At 39.5% G+C, this 15,211-nt stretch overlaps 1 protein-coding gene across 5 annotated transcripts in view; it reads left to right on the forward strand.

Moving 5' to 3' along the window:
* The window catches only part of pard3bb (par-3 family cell polarity regulator beta b), a 330,914-nt gene that overhangs the window by 270,333 nt on the left and 45,370 nt on the right, over positions 1–15,211 (forward strand). The window lies entirely within an intron of this gene.

A 15,211-nucleotide genomic window follows, 5' to 3' on the forward strand; every position in this document is an offset into this window, starting at 1 on the left:
TTATATAAATCAATAGATGGAGAAAGAAAAGCTTTTAGTGCAGGTTGGGTGAGTGCTGGAGTGCTTTGCTCCCTGTTAATTAATCAGCCATTCTGTTGAGCCGAATGAATGCTCCAGGCACGCACGCTCCACTGCTGTTTTTACACGCTGCCAAACTGGTGTCTTAAGTGTCTTCCTGAATCCAAGAGCTGCTCTTTACACCCCCCACCACCGCTGAACACACACTCTGTTTCTTTCTGTTGCGCTCACTCACACTCTTGCTCTCTCTCTTCCCATTCTCCTTCCAACCCTCCTGCAGGTAATTGGAGTGGGACCTATGTGTTTGTACTTCTTGTTGGAGAAAGAACTAGAGAGAAAAGAGAAAGAGGGAGAGAGAGAAAGGCCTCTCCTATTTGTTCAAGAACTTCCCAGCTGCCACTCACTCACAGAAGAAAAGTAATTCCGCGTCTCTCTCACAATAGAGTACATGCATACAGGGAGAGGAAGGCAAACAGGCACACACTCAGAGCTTTCACTTAGTGGTTTTCTCCAGATGCATCTCGTAGCTTAGCAACAAGTCTTGGCTGAGCAGCACTGGGTTTTGTTTTTGGCAACAGCAGGGTTTAAGGTTTTTGAGTGGTTTACAGAAAAGCAAAATTCACATCTTTCCCCCACTAATTAGTCTCAACTTGTTTGAGTTTTGTGGGGTTTTTTTAAAGACACTTAAATGGAATATCCACCGGTTTTTCAAAATTTCTGCATAATTTAGTGATTAAGATGTATACAAAGTAATTTGCAGTTCTTTGGTGTGAAATATTCTGCTGTAGATAAACTTAGTCAAACGTCCCAAGCACTTAATGCCTCTAAAAGCTCCCTCAAGTTTCCAAATGAAATGTTTATGAAAACGCCACCTGATACAGTGTTTTACAATAGTTTTAAGAAAAAAAGTTTTTGACGTTAAAAATTTTTTCCCCTTCATTCATGGTACATTAGATGTGTTACAAGGCAAAATATTGCTAAAAATCTGATCTTTGCAGTTTTACCCTTAACTATGCTATAGTTTTGGACAGGTTGTTTTGGATATTTACGTTATACACATTGCAACTCCTGGTTCCTATCACTTGATTCCTATCAATCTGATTTGATAAGTTTCTCTATAATCAAACTACCTTGAATGGCTTTGTTTATGTCTTTATAACTGAACTACATAGTGTTTTTGGAAAATCAGTAGAGTTCCCCTTTAAGTAATACTATGAAATTGGTGGAGAGAAAATAAGGAAGTTTCCTTTGTTTGTCACAAATTTTTCCACTCAGCATGCCTCTGACAGCACTGTAGCAGCAGCAGAGCAGCGGAGTGTGATTGGACTTCACCTGCATAGCAAATTAGAATGGAGAGAGTGGGGGTGGGGGGCATTGATTGCTTGTCCAAATAATGTTATGCCGGCCAAAATATTTCTAATTATTTCTTCAATTGCAAATGGCATTTAAAAAGTGCTGTCACTTCTGGTTATGGTGGCGTGAAGCCGACCTGTCATTGGGGGCTATCTTTTGTTGTCATATTTCATTTCTGGAAATGTCTACCAATTAGAGCGCAGTGGCCCGGTGCCATTAGTGAAGAGGAGAAAATTGAGAGATCCGCTCTGCTCTCTTCACAGCTCCTGCAGTTCTGCCTCTCAGAGCACGTACACACACTTGCTCACGCCTGCTTCCCCTCCTCTGCCTAACAAACTCAGCAGAAAAGCCAGGACATTCCCTCTTATGTCTTGGGTTGGAGTAATTGTTCAGATAGCACATATTCTGTACTCCGTATTGGTACTGGGCTGATGACCACAAATACTGGATCTGACATTGAAGGAAAGACAACAAATCTGATGCTGTAACAAATATGGGCTTAAATATCACAGAATTTCTTGCAACATCACGCAAAGTTGGTAAAAGTGGTAACGTGTTGACAGTAGCCTTATATAATCTCTCATCAGCATAAAAACAAAGAGTAGCTTGCTAGATATTGTATCATACATATTGTAATTTCAGCAGTTTGAGCATGGTTCTTTCAGATGGCCAATTTAAAAATAGCTAATTTTAAAGATTTTTAGGGGAAAAAAAAACAAAACAAAAACAAAACATCATACTAGTATCAATATTAGCTGATAGTGTTTTTGTCTGTATATTTGTATTGGATCACAGAAGGTTACAGGACAGCAGAAGAACTAGCAAAATAAGGTTAGATTTCTTTTATTTAATGACAGACAACAAGTATGATGCAGTTTCATCCTCGCGAGGCCTAATGATTCTGGGTTCTGCAGCATACATTGCTATAAATTATACTACATTATGTAAGATTTGGAGACCTCTCTGGTGGAAATGTGGAAATATTTACAACATGCAGAAGAACATCATCTAACACCCGTTGTACTTCCTCTTCCCAAGTCGATGAATCTAATGATTTTCAAGTATTTTGAAAGAGTATTTAAAGAGAAACTCATCTTATCTTCATCGGTATAATGTTGATTTTGCAGTTAAGACTTAAAAATTGAGCTAGATCACCTTTTTGGATCATGGGGGCATTCATGCGAAAAGATGTATGAAGTGGTCAGAAAAACTCCTGTGAAATCAAACCAGCAACTACAACTACTAAGACGACATTTTAAGAAGTTAAGTGATACTTTTTTGATCCCACAACCGGGGAAATTCCACCTCCGCATTTAACCCATCCATGAGGTGAAACACCACATACACACTAGTGAATACACACAATAGGGGGCAGTGAGCACACTTGCCCGGGGCGGTGGGCAGCCCTATCCACGTTGTTCGGGGAGCAGTTGGTGGTTAGGTGTCTTGCTCAAGGACACCTCAGTCATGGACTGTGGGCCCTGGGGATCGAACCAGCAACCTTCCGGTCACAGGGCCAGAGCCCTAACCTCCAGCCCACGACTGCCCCTAAAAAAGGCCAACAGGTGCTTCCAAAATATTAAAAAAAAAACTGAAAAATGACAAACTTGGAGATACAAGGTTTTGCTCCGACAACATCTTGAAATGTGCTTGTGGCATTATATGTTTTAGTTTAAGACCTGGAGGAATTCATCTTTCCTCTGTGCTAACATGTTGAACACGTCTATTCATTCAGTTCTGCTGTTTGGTTTTTAACTCTCTCTGCCTTTCTCTGGGTTTCAGTGGTGATGTAGTTTTTAAACCTGAACCACTCACCACAGTGCCCCTAACTAATACAGTTACTCACACACAAATAACTTTTTAAATTTGATGTACAATTGCTGACACTGTCATGTCTATTGTGTGAGGCACTGTGTCTGTTCAATAAAGAGGGCATTAAAGAAGACGAGCAGAGCTTACCAACCTTTTCTAACTCATGGCCCACACAACCAACCACAAACACGACCACGGCCCACAAAATTTTGCCGACCAGGTAGTTTAAAGTGCAAATGGATATAATAGAATAATAAATGTAGCCTGTGAATTTAGCTTGTTGTTGTAAAGCAACACAATAAACAAAAAAATATTTTCTAAGCCACCTAATGATTTAGCTGATGTTGTTAGGCAGCTACCAAGAGCTGAATAACATGCTAAAGGATTTAAAGGTGTGAAAGGATGTCTGGCTTGATGCATATTTGTTTAGCCTCCAATTGAAGGAATTGCTTTTTTGATGTCAAAGCTCTATTTAAAAAGATCTCTGTGTGTACAGCGCAGAAAGGTGGTTACTCGTGTTATGTTCTCAGACATCTGTAGTCTAAAGGCCTTTTTACACCAAGTGCAGTTCATTTGTGCAGTATTTTTGGATGGCAGTAAATTAATTGGATCATGATTGTAACTGATATCTTGCACATATTTAAGGTGAATACACCTTAAATCCAGTAATCTAAGAAGCACTCAGAACTCAAGATCCTGAGTCTTCCCTCTCTACTGGCTCTAAAAACACTAGCATCTAACCACAGTGACCTTTAGAGGATACCAAACTACCAGCCCAAAAAACAAAAAAAAAAGTTACGGATTTTGGAAAGTCACATAAAACACTGGAAAGCTACAAAATGCTTAAGTGGTGCAACAGATGTTTTTACGCTTTGAGAAGTTAAATAAGTTGTGAAAAATAAAATGCGAAAAGCGGTGATGGAAACATTTTTCGAGTAAGTGTTGATGTAGTGGTAACAAAAGTCATTGTTCTTTTGCACGGTTTTCTGTCAGAACTGTTTGAGTGACGTTCACAGGGTGGGTGACTGCGAAGTGAGACTTCCACCCTCATGAAATGTGCCACTGCCTGTTCTGTTCTGTCTGTTGTCTTTCAACTATTAGAGCTACAGCCATGTACAGCTGAGAGATGACTGTAAAACTGCCTTACTAAAAGCTAATGAAGGTTCAGATCAACTTTAACACACCATGCACAGAGAACGAGAGTCTTGGATGCACTCTTGTATCTACCCGGTACATGTTGTCGTGTGAATGATGAAGCTTTTGCTGCCAAAAACATACAACAGTAGTTGTATTTTCTTTTTCCGACTTGGAAATTCACTTAAAATTTGTGAAACATTTACATTGAAATCCTGCTAATTAGGTAGTGACTCCAAAACACGAACTAAATTACATTGCTGCCTGGGCCAATAAGTAGGTCCTGACTGAGGTGACCAATGTGTTGGTCAGACCCTACTAAAAAGGATATGTAATTGCCACCATAGAGACATCAGGGGACAAACAGCCCCCCTAATGATTCATGTAAGCCACCACCATATAGAGCTAAATATTCCATGTTTCTTTGATTATGATGAACTTAGCTGGGTATGTTCAGCTACCAGCAGTTAGGCTGCAAAACCTTACTGTTCTGTGCCTCTCTCTGTCTCTCTCTCTCTCTCTCGCTCTCTCTCTCCTCTCTCTCTCTCTCTCTCTCTCTCTCGCTCTCTCTCTGACTGACAGTGTTTTGTGGTAAATTTCTGAGTTGCAATAATAGGCAGAGCTCTTCTGGGCTCTTCCGTTTGTGTAATTTATGTGGCTTCCAGCTTTAAGCCATCATTTACCCCACACTTAAGATCCACTGACCTCTACGCTTTCTTCAACCATAAAACAATTAATAAAGGGGAAGTAAAAAAGCTGGGCTTGGAGCTGTCAGAGGTTTATGAGCATGAAAACAAAAGGACAGTTTGTACAAGAAGAGTAGAGAGACATTCAGCAGATAGTGAGGAAGATCGTTTATAAATGGAGAGAGAAAAAGTCAAGAGAAGAATTCCTATATAACCAGCAGATCATAAATTTGCATGACTGTGTGCCCTGGTGTGTTTTTTTGACCAGATTACTATGGGTCTTATTAATGGCTCTGTTCATTTTTAATATATCCCATGTCAATGGCTCCTGTGGAAGCTGGCCAAGTACCCAATCACCCAAACACATGTAATGAATAGATAAAAAAATTACATCTCTTGTTGTTCTTTTTCTTTCTTTTTTTTCCTTTTGGCTCAGCACTAATTTGCCTGCGCTGCAATCAGATAGCCATTGCTGCTGCCCGAGGGAATCGATAGCATTGGCGATAGTTAATGTCTGGCTTCTGAGAGAGGAAGAAAATAGATATCGGTAGCCTTTATTGAACTTTCCTCTGTGTAGCAGTTCTGTAGAGAGCCGTTGTGGAAAAGGGCAGAAATGAAGCCACCTGGTGCTGGAGCTCAACTTACTGCTTCGAGCTTTAGAGAGAGAATACATGTGCTGTGGCCTTTTACTCTAATTCTTTATATCTCTTGCTCTCTCTCTCTGTCTCTCTTTTTCTCTCTCTCTCTTTGTCTTTTTCTCTCTCTCTCTCTTTGTCTCTCTCCCTCCTTCTCTCTCCCTCCCCTCTTGCTTTTCCTCAGCCCTCCCAACCTGTGGATCGAGTGTGTCTGGGTGTGAGTAGCTTCTCTGTGCATGACCAGCTGAGTTTATGATGAAGTTTAGAACTGTGTGACTATATAATGACTGATGTTGTACATTGAGATGCTGAAGGGCATGCGCTATCAAAATGGCAGTTGTTGATGGTTACATGTGTAGGTCAAAGTTCTCCAACACAACCATATATATATATATATATATATATATATATATATATATATATATATATATATATATATATATATATATATGGCTGTGTTGGAGAACTTTGACCTATATATATATGTATATAAAATGGTGTGTGTGTGTGTGTATATGTTGTCGGAGCAAAACCTTGTATCTCCATGTTTGTCATTTTTCAGTTTTTTTAAATATTTTGGAAGCACCTGTTGGCCTTTTTTAGGGGCAGTCGTGGGCTGGAGGTTAGGGATCTGGCCCTGTGACCAGAAGGTTGCCGGTTTGATCCCCAGGGCCCACAGTCCATGACTGAGGTGTCCTTGAGCAAGACACCTAACCCCCAACTGCTCCCCGGGCGCCGTGGATAGGGCTGCCCACCGCTCCGGGCAAGTGTGCTCACTGCCCCCTAGTGTGTGTGTTCACTAGTGTGTATGTGATGTTTCACTTCACGGATGGGTTAAATGCGGAGGTGGAGTTTGCCCGGTTGTGGGATCAAAAAGTATCACTTAACTTACATTGTGTGTAAATTTCATGATGAGACCAAAAAACGACCCAGAATGATGTGGAAAAAAGTCTGGTTCCATTGACTTACATTAAAAGTAAAGTAGGCCACAGGTGTATAAAACAGAGCACCTAGGCATGCAGACTGCTTCTACAAACATTTGTGAAAGAAAGGGTTGCTCTCAGGAGCTCAGTGAATTCCAGCGTGGTACCATGATAGAATGCCACCTGCGCAACAAGTCCAGTCGTGAAATGTCCTTGCTACTGAATATTCCACAGTCAACTATCAGTGGTATTTTAATGAAGTGGAAGTAATAGGGAACGACAGCAATTCTGCCACGAAGTGGTAGGCCACATGAACAGCACATGGTCAGCGCATGCTGAGGCACGTAATGCGCAGAGGTCGGCAACTTTCTGCGAAGTCAATCACTACAGACCTCCAAACTTCATGTGGCCTGAGAGCTTTATGGAATGAGTTTCATGAGTTTCACAAGCCTCACCAAGCACTATATATATAATATGTATGTATATACAGTTAGATAGATACATGAATACATCCACAAATTAAGTACAGAAGATTAATTATTAAGTTTTAAAAAAAAAAGCTAACTAAATAATCTGTATTAAACAGAAGCATTTTTAAGTATATTTTCCCTAAATTCTTCTTTTTGGTCGGTTTCGTTTTCTATTTGTCTTAACAGCTAAACATCTTTTCTTATAGTGTTGAATTGTCTTATCTCTGAGGGAGGATGGACTGAAACACTTGTGGATTTTTTTCAGATTTGAAGCAAGAGTTAAGCTTGATTGTCTCCTCTCTCCCAAAGATGAAAGCTTTTAGTGCTGTTTGTCTGATATTGAGAGTTCTGACGGTCTATGAGGTCTTGTCTGGTTGTTAGGTGAACTCTTGTTTTGCAAACTCCTGTTTTTTTGCTTTCCTTTGTTTATTTTTTTTTTGCAAGCAGATTATCATCATCTTATTTTTATTATTATTATTATTATTATAATATAACCTCCTTGGAGATCTGAGGAAAAATGAAAAGAAAAATTTCACCTGGCTCTTTTGTCTGGAAATTAAATAAATGAAGAGTGGTCTCTTTTTCTCTTTTTCAGGGCAGAGCAAAAACGTCTTAACTTTCAGTGTAAGTCGGTCTTTTTTTTAAGACTTATCATAAAAACATGTAGCAGTACATAACCATAATCTCACTGTTCGTATCTAATTTCTTTGATTAATGTAACATATTTAGGTTATGATGGTTATGGTGAAGATGTCTCCTATGCATGATGATCCAGGGCTGTCAGACGTTTGGCTGGACACAGTGCAGGACTCTTTTAGCTGATGTCATAGTCTCTCCGTACAGCAGTCTGCCCTAGTCCAAAACTTTACTAAAAACAGAAGCGCAGTTTGCAGTGTCTTTCCCAAAATAATGACCTCAGACAGTTTTTGTCCTTGCCCCTTTCCAAAATAAACTGCTTGGCAGCTTTTTTTTTTCTTTTGGTCCTCCTGCTTGTTGCCAGTGTTCTTACAGGCTTTTCCTCTTATAGTATAAAATTCAGCATGCTGGTTCAGTCCTCAAACACACAGTATAGTGGGTGTTTCCTTTATAGAAATAGACTGAAGATGCACTTACAATTCACTATAACTCCCATCAGTACCCTCAACAAACCTATGACTGTGAGCCAAAGTATATGAGCACATTATTACAGAGGTGTTGAATTTCTGCATGAACGACTTCTAATCGTCATAATAATAGATAGACTGTATTATGTAAGAAACATCAAACAAAGCATTTGCATTTCTGTGTCTTTAATAAAGATGTTATTTTAATAGTGGAGTTGAGGTCATTGATTAAGTAAAATTATGTGAACCTCGAAGATAATAAGTGCATTAAAAGCAGTTCCGGTCAATTCAGACATGGGTTTTTGACTACTCTCACAATTTCAGATTTGCTGATTACAACAACAAGCACAAATTTTGGCTTAACTAATATTTACAGTATGGATGAACTGTCTAGTCAAATTTGATCTTTGAATTTGTAGGAAATTTTACAAAGTGTTCCATATAGCATATAAGTCTGTAACTCTTTTTTCCTGTTTAATGTAATGTAATTCTTTGAAAAACAGCCGAACACACCATATTTCAGTCTTTCTATGATGTTTTTTTTTCTTTTCTTTTAAAGCTGGTATTGATTTGGTATATTACTGACCACAGATCTCATTGGCTAGTGGAGAGCAATGCAACGGCTGTTGCAGAGCACAAAATAGAGAGCTCAGGCATATTTGCCTTTTTTAAGCTTGAAAAATGATATGCAATTGTGGGCGTGTGCCAGCCAAGCATGTCATTATATAGTGTTTCATGCCGAAGTCTTGGAATTTGCTTTGAGAGTAGATTTTGTTTAATGTATAGCCACTCTAAAATAATGATAATTTCCTTGTTTTTACATTTGCCAGCAAGATGAATTGCAGACATCTGAAGCTTGTATCAAACATTTAAGTAACAGATTAATTACTTTGGATGTTAGAACGTAGATGTAGATGCCTTCAATAAATGTTTAAAGTCAAAGCCTGTGCTTGAAAATGGCTGGAGCCTGTTAGCTTAGCTAAATGTCCAACTCTGCTGAGGACACAGTTCACCCACATAGAGCCTGTTGAAACCTATGTACAGAATTCTGAACGGACCTACTAACTCATCCCTAATTTACAGCAGAATTCTGACCAAAAATTGGACTTATGCATAATTTCCAGTAGAATTTTAAATGGTTACTCCTTTTTAACAGCCACATTCGGTATCCTGTAATTTACGGCAGAATTCTTAACAAATATACTATCTTATCCTTATTTTACAGTAACCTCCCTCATAGAAGATTAGATGGCAATGTATTTGCTCCTTATTCCAACCAATACAAGTCCCTGTTTAAGATGTGCATTTTTGTCTTTTTTTCCTTTTTGTTTTTTCTTTCTCTTTGATTTTTTGTCTTTTTCATATGGTGGCCCATAAATTGTGTAAACTAGCCATGAGGGAGTGTTGTTGAGAGAGAGAACAGAAGATGGATGCTGCTACACGTCTCACTTCTGTTCTCTCTGGCCCTCCATCACGGAAATTGAGAAGTGAAAAATGGAGGGAAGGGAGTCGGGGGCATAACTCTGAGTCTTCCTGCTGTAGATGAGTTGCTGTCAGCCGGGCACAGGCTTGCATTAACAGTGTCCTCACTGTACGGACACCTCGCCACCCAAAGCACTGACCTGCTGTACACTTCTCATTCTTCTCACATGCACACACACATGCGCACATATTTGCACGCACGCGCACACACACACACACACTCGTACCAGCACACACACATTCGTATCAGCACAAAACACACACACACAGCTATTTTGAGGTGAGCTGTGTGTCTTTATTGACGCATGTGTATTGTGTGTGTAAATATGATGCAACAGTGGCCTCATGTGCTGTGTGTTTCTACCCAGGTGTCCACTTAGCTGGACATAGTGTGTCTGCACAATATGAACACAATAGCTGTTGTACTCCTACATATTATGGACGGGGCTGCATTTGTTAAAGAACGGGTGGTCTCTGACTTTTACACAGTGTTGCATTTATTTAATTTGTGAAGGACCCATTTACATATTTGCGTCCACTACAAAAGACAGAAAACTTACTGTGCAGCTATAATGTAGAGAGTGTGTGATGCTTTGGCCTCTGTCCTCATCAACACAAAAAAAGAGACATTCATCCTCATTTACTTCATCCACCCACAACCTTTGCTTTAGTGATGACTTTGTATGTATTTATGTGAATTTGCGTGTGTGCGTGTCTGTGTGTGTGTGTATTAATGCACGTTTTACTCTACAAAGAGGCTGAAGTAGTGTTCAGCTGTATGACTTTATTGCTCCTGAAAAGCCAACAGATGTAAAAAGTACATGATAGATAGGAAGAGGGGTATGATGTGTGCATGTGAACTAAAATACTATTCAAGCATGATTATTTTTAGGCTCAATAGGGTTAGGCTAAATTGCGAATATATGAAATTTTATACTTATTCTATAATTGTGAGCAGCTCCATATTTCTCATATGTAACCTTTTTGGTTTTACTGCTATGTATAAATTGATTAACCTTTACTGTCTCTAATTTTGTATGCTGTGAAAGTCTTAGGCACATGAGCACATTATTTGTTAAGAACACCAAATTTCATTAAATACATATAAACCTAAATGTATTGAAAACTAAGAAAAGTATCTAGGCTTCAAAAAAAGTATTTGATGTCTTATGAGCTAGTTTGGTTCCAGATTTCTCCTTGATGCTCCCAGGCATCCATTGAATTTATTCAATTCCATCACCTGCACACTTGATTTAACAAAGTGTTGATTGGCCAATCTATGAATAACATAAGGCTTGCTCAAGTAGAGATTTGGAAACCATTAAACAAACATAGATTCGATAGTTGAATCTCAGCTACAAGAGGAACAATGCGGGTTTCGCCCAGGTTGTGGAACACTGGACCAGCTTTTTATCCTCACCAGGGTCCTGGAGGGTACGTGGGAGTTCACCCAACCAGTCTACATGTGTTTTGTGGATTTGGAGAAGGTATTTGACCGTGTCCCTCGTGGGATCCTGTGGGGAGTGCTCCGGGAGTACAGGGTGAGGGGCTCGTTGTTACGGGCCATTCAGTCCCTGTACAAACAGAGCAGGAGCTTGGTTCGTATAGCCGGCAGTAAGTCGGATTGGTCGGATTGATCCAGTCAGGGTTGGACTCCACCAGGGCTGTCCGTTGTCACCGATTCTGTTCATAACAGACAGAATTTCTCAGAACAGCCAAGTGGCAGAGGGTGCTCAGGATGGTGGCCTCAGGATTTCACGTCTGCTTTTTGCGGATTATGTGGTCCTGTTGGCCTCATCAGGCCCGGACCTCCAGCTCTCTCTGGACCAGTTTGCAGCTGAGTGTGAAGCGGCCAGGATGAAAATCAGCACCTCTAAATCTGAGACCATGGTCCTCGGTCGGAAAAGGGTGGAATGCTCTGTCCAGGTTGGGAGTGAATTCTTGCCCCAAGTGGAGGAGTTCATGAGTGAAGGGAAGGATGGAGTGAGAGGTTGACAGGTGGATTGGTGCAGCGTCTGCAGTAATGCGGACCCTATACCGGTCCGTCATGGTGAAGAGAGAGCTGAGCCAGAAGGTGAAGCTGTCAATTTACCGGTCAATCTACGTTCCGACTCTCACCTCTGGTCACGAGCATTGGGTAGTGAACGAAAGAACGAGATTGCAGATACAAGCGGCCAAAATGAGCTTTCTCCGCAGGGTCGCCGGACTCTCCCTTAGAGTTAGGGTGAGAATATCAGCGATTCGGGAGAGGCTGAGAGGCCGCTGCTCCTCCACGTTGAGAGAAGCCAGTTGAGGTGGTGGGCATCTGGTAAGGATGGCCTTTAGATGCCTCCCTAGGGAGGTGTTCCAGACATGTCCAACGGGGAGGAGAGCCCGGGGAAGACCCAGGACACGTTGGAGGGATTATATCTGTCGACTATCTAGGGAACGCCTCGGTATCCCTTCGGAAGAGCTGGAGGAAGTGGCGGGGAGAGGGAGGCCTGGGCCTCTTTGCTTAGGCTGCTGCCCCCGCGACCCGGACTCAGATAAGCGGTTGTGGATGGATGGATGGATGGATGGATGGATGGATGGATGGATGGATGGATGGATGGATGGATGGATTTTCTCAGGTCTCTAAACATTTGCACAGTAGTGTAGGTAGAGCACAGTAGTGTGTGTGTATGGTCACTAGTTATATGGTTGTTATATGCTTCTTCGGCACTGACCACATCGTTGATGGTAATGCCACTGCTGGTCCTACATCCACTCTTCTCCAGTTTGTGTTAGACACTGCACTCCACTTACACTGTAATGTGTCATGAGTTGTTTTCAGTTTTCTCAGTGTTTTTTTTTTTCCTATTTTTTTTATTCTCATTTTTGGTGTGTTCCCTCACCTTCTGACATTTTGACTTCCTCTTATAAAGTTTTTTTTTTCCCAAGAAGTGTGTTTATAAATGAAGAGTTTTGGATTGTTGTGTAATTGTGAAAATTCTAGTGAAGAAGTAAGCTCATTGTTTTATAAGAGAAGCCAACAGTTTCATACTGAAACAGCACAACAGTATTTCCTTTTAAGGCATTTTCTGGCTTTGTGTAGAGGGGGGTGTGTGTGTGTGTGTGTATACACAGGAAATCTACAAATTGAATCATCCTGTTCATCAAGAGAGAAACGTTCTATTTTGATCACTTGCCTGAGGCTTTGACTCCCAAGGATTAGGTGTGAAGTGTAGGATCAATTATAGATTTACTAATTCACCAGAATGTGACCACCTTGAGGTCCATTTTCGATACCCCTGAAATCAAACTAGAGAAACTAGATCACTGACATTTTTAGCAGATTCTGTTAACTTATATTTTTACAGTTCTCTATCCATTTTTCCCCAGCAATTTGAATCATAAATCTGTGGATCTTACACAAAAAGAGGACTTGATTGAGTGCTGCTACGCTTCTGCTAGTGTAATTCGCCAGCTCCACCATCAACTACTACAGTAAGGCAGCTAGTGAACTGAACAAAATCTGCTTTGATGCGCACACACACATCATGATGTGGTCTTGATTGATTAGGATGTATGTATGCAGGTCATTTAAGGACAGAGGATCATTCACATTAATGATAGATGATTCATAGTTTACTGAACTGCACTATCACTACAATACATTGATCATTTTCAAGAATGAAAAATTCTGTGAGTGTGTATTCTGTACATGATTCACAAATGAGCTGTTGGCCAGTAATGCTAGAGAAGTCGCATCCTGTGTAACATGACTTTTATGGCAAATGCATCCTGTAAGATACTGTTTAAGGGCTGCATGTCACAAAGCCCCAAAGTTTGCATTAGATATCAGAGATGATCTATAAAGATACACCAGTAACGTACCGGGTGTTAAAATTAGGACACTAAATTATTGATTGTAATTATCAGCTGTACAGCATTGGGTCAAAATAATAATGAAGTTAGACAATAAATAAATTAATTAGTAATTAATTACGAAATAGTATATTAGCTGATGTGGTACTTAATTGTAATTAACTGTGCACACTTAATTACAAGATGTCACTTGTGTAAAACTTTGACTTTGAGTTTTGTGATCCTGAGTGCAAAGGGCTGCTTTAGCTTTCAGAACATCCTGATTTTAATAAGGAATAACAGTTTTGTCTGTTTGAGTCTTATGTGATGCATTTGTGCATTGAAAAGTGTTTCCCTCTCCCAGGAATTTAGCTGCTGCTGAACCTGCAGACGAGGCTGTGCAGTGTTGTGTATTTTGACAGTGGGTAGAAAAACGGGACATGTCCTTTCTGTATGTGTGGTGTTTGGGTTGTGGAAAGGTTGCGGGTATATTGAGACGTGGATGTGTGTGTTTGAGTGTGAGCAGCCGTGAAATGACTGGCAGGCCCTTATCAGCACTGTCACACTTCCACAGCCCTGTGACACAACACAATATTTGAGCATGGACAGAGAGAAAATATCACACATTCTTTGTCTGAGCGTTAGATAAACAAGTCATTTGTTATGTCTGGAAAGCCGATTTCATATGTGCCATAGTGAAAGTTGCACTTATTTGTTAGTTTGTTTGTTTATTATTTATTATTATTATAAGTCCCTATCAAAATGTGTCATACTTGTATATATTGTCACATAATAATGCATTGCGATAGGAATGTCATTTTATAATCCCTAAGATGTACTGTAACAAAGAATTATCCATTATTGAATTGAATTTTTGTTTCTGCTGGCTTAGTCCAGCAGGCCAGTGTTGCCCACCTAATTCACTTCAGTTTGGGGACAGCTTTCCTTCTTTTGAGGTTTGTATTTTTTAAGGTTACTTTACATTTAATGTAGAAAAATACCTGCTGACATTTTGTTAACAAATAGGTTGGTCATTGAAACAAACACAATTAATTTATTACAGCTCTTTGTTGAACCAGATGAGGTTTGTAATCTGAATAGATAAAATTTATTGTTTATTTAACTTTAACTTAAACTTAATGTATAAATTTATTAATGACACTATTTTTTCCTGAAGTCTAATTTCATTATATACAGAAATCACATGATTTTCATTTTCAAATTAGTATCAAATTATTGCAACTAATAAATACTTTTTTATATACCACTTAATTGTAACTGCACAGATTTTAAAAGGAAATAAAACCTTTAGGGTCAAATTTAAATAAATAAGGCAAATGTTATTTATCATGATAAGCTTCACAAACTGGGGTGATTAAATGTGATTAACTATTTTAATCATTTTAACAGCCCTAATACATTCACACACTCTATCTCTGTCTCACACACACACACACACACACACACACACACACACACATCAGGCGTGCACGTGCGGATAAGTTATATTTAACTAAATGTTTGGCCAGGGCTGTTCAAATTTTTCTCACAATTCTGTATACTAATCAAAATAAATCTGATTAGTGAAGAGAGTCTGTCAGATGCTGGAAAATGTTTGTTTGGTTTTTTTTGTTTTTTTTTGTTTTGTTTTGTTTTGTTTTTTTTACTACAAGCTAGAAAATCAAATGTTATATAAATGAATAAAATCAAGAAATTGTATTTACATGACATCTATACCACAGTTTTAATCAGTCTATGAATATAAAGTTT

The sequence above is a fragment of the Pygocentrus nattereri genome, chromosome 6 (genome assembly GCF_015220715.1).
Source record: "Pygocentrus nattereri isolate fPygNat1 chromosome 6, fPygNat1.pri, whole genome shotgun sequence".
Lineage (NCBI taxonomy): Eukaryota > Metazoa > Chordata > Actinopteri > Characiformes > Serrasalmidae > Pygocentrus > Pygocentrus nattereri.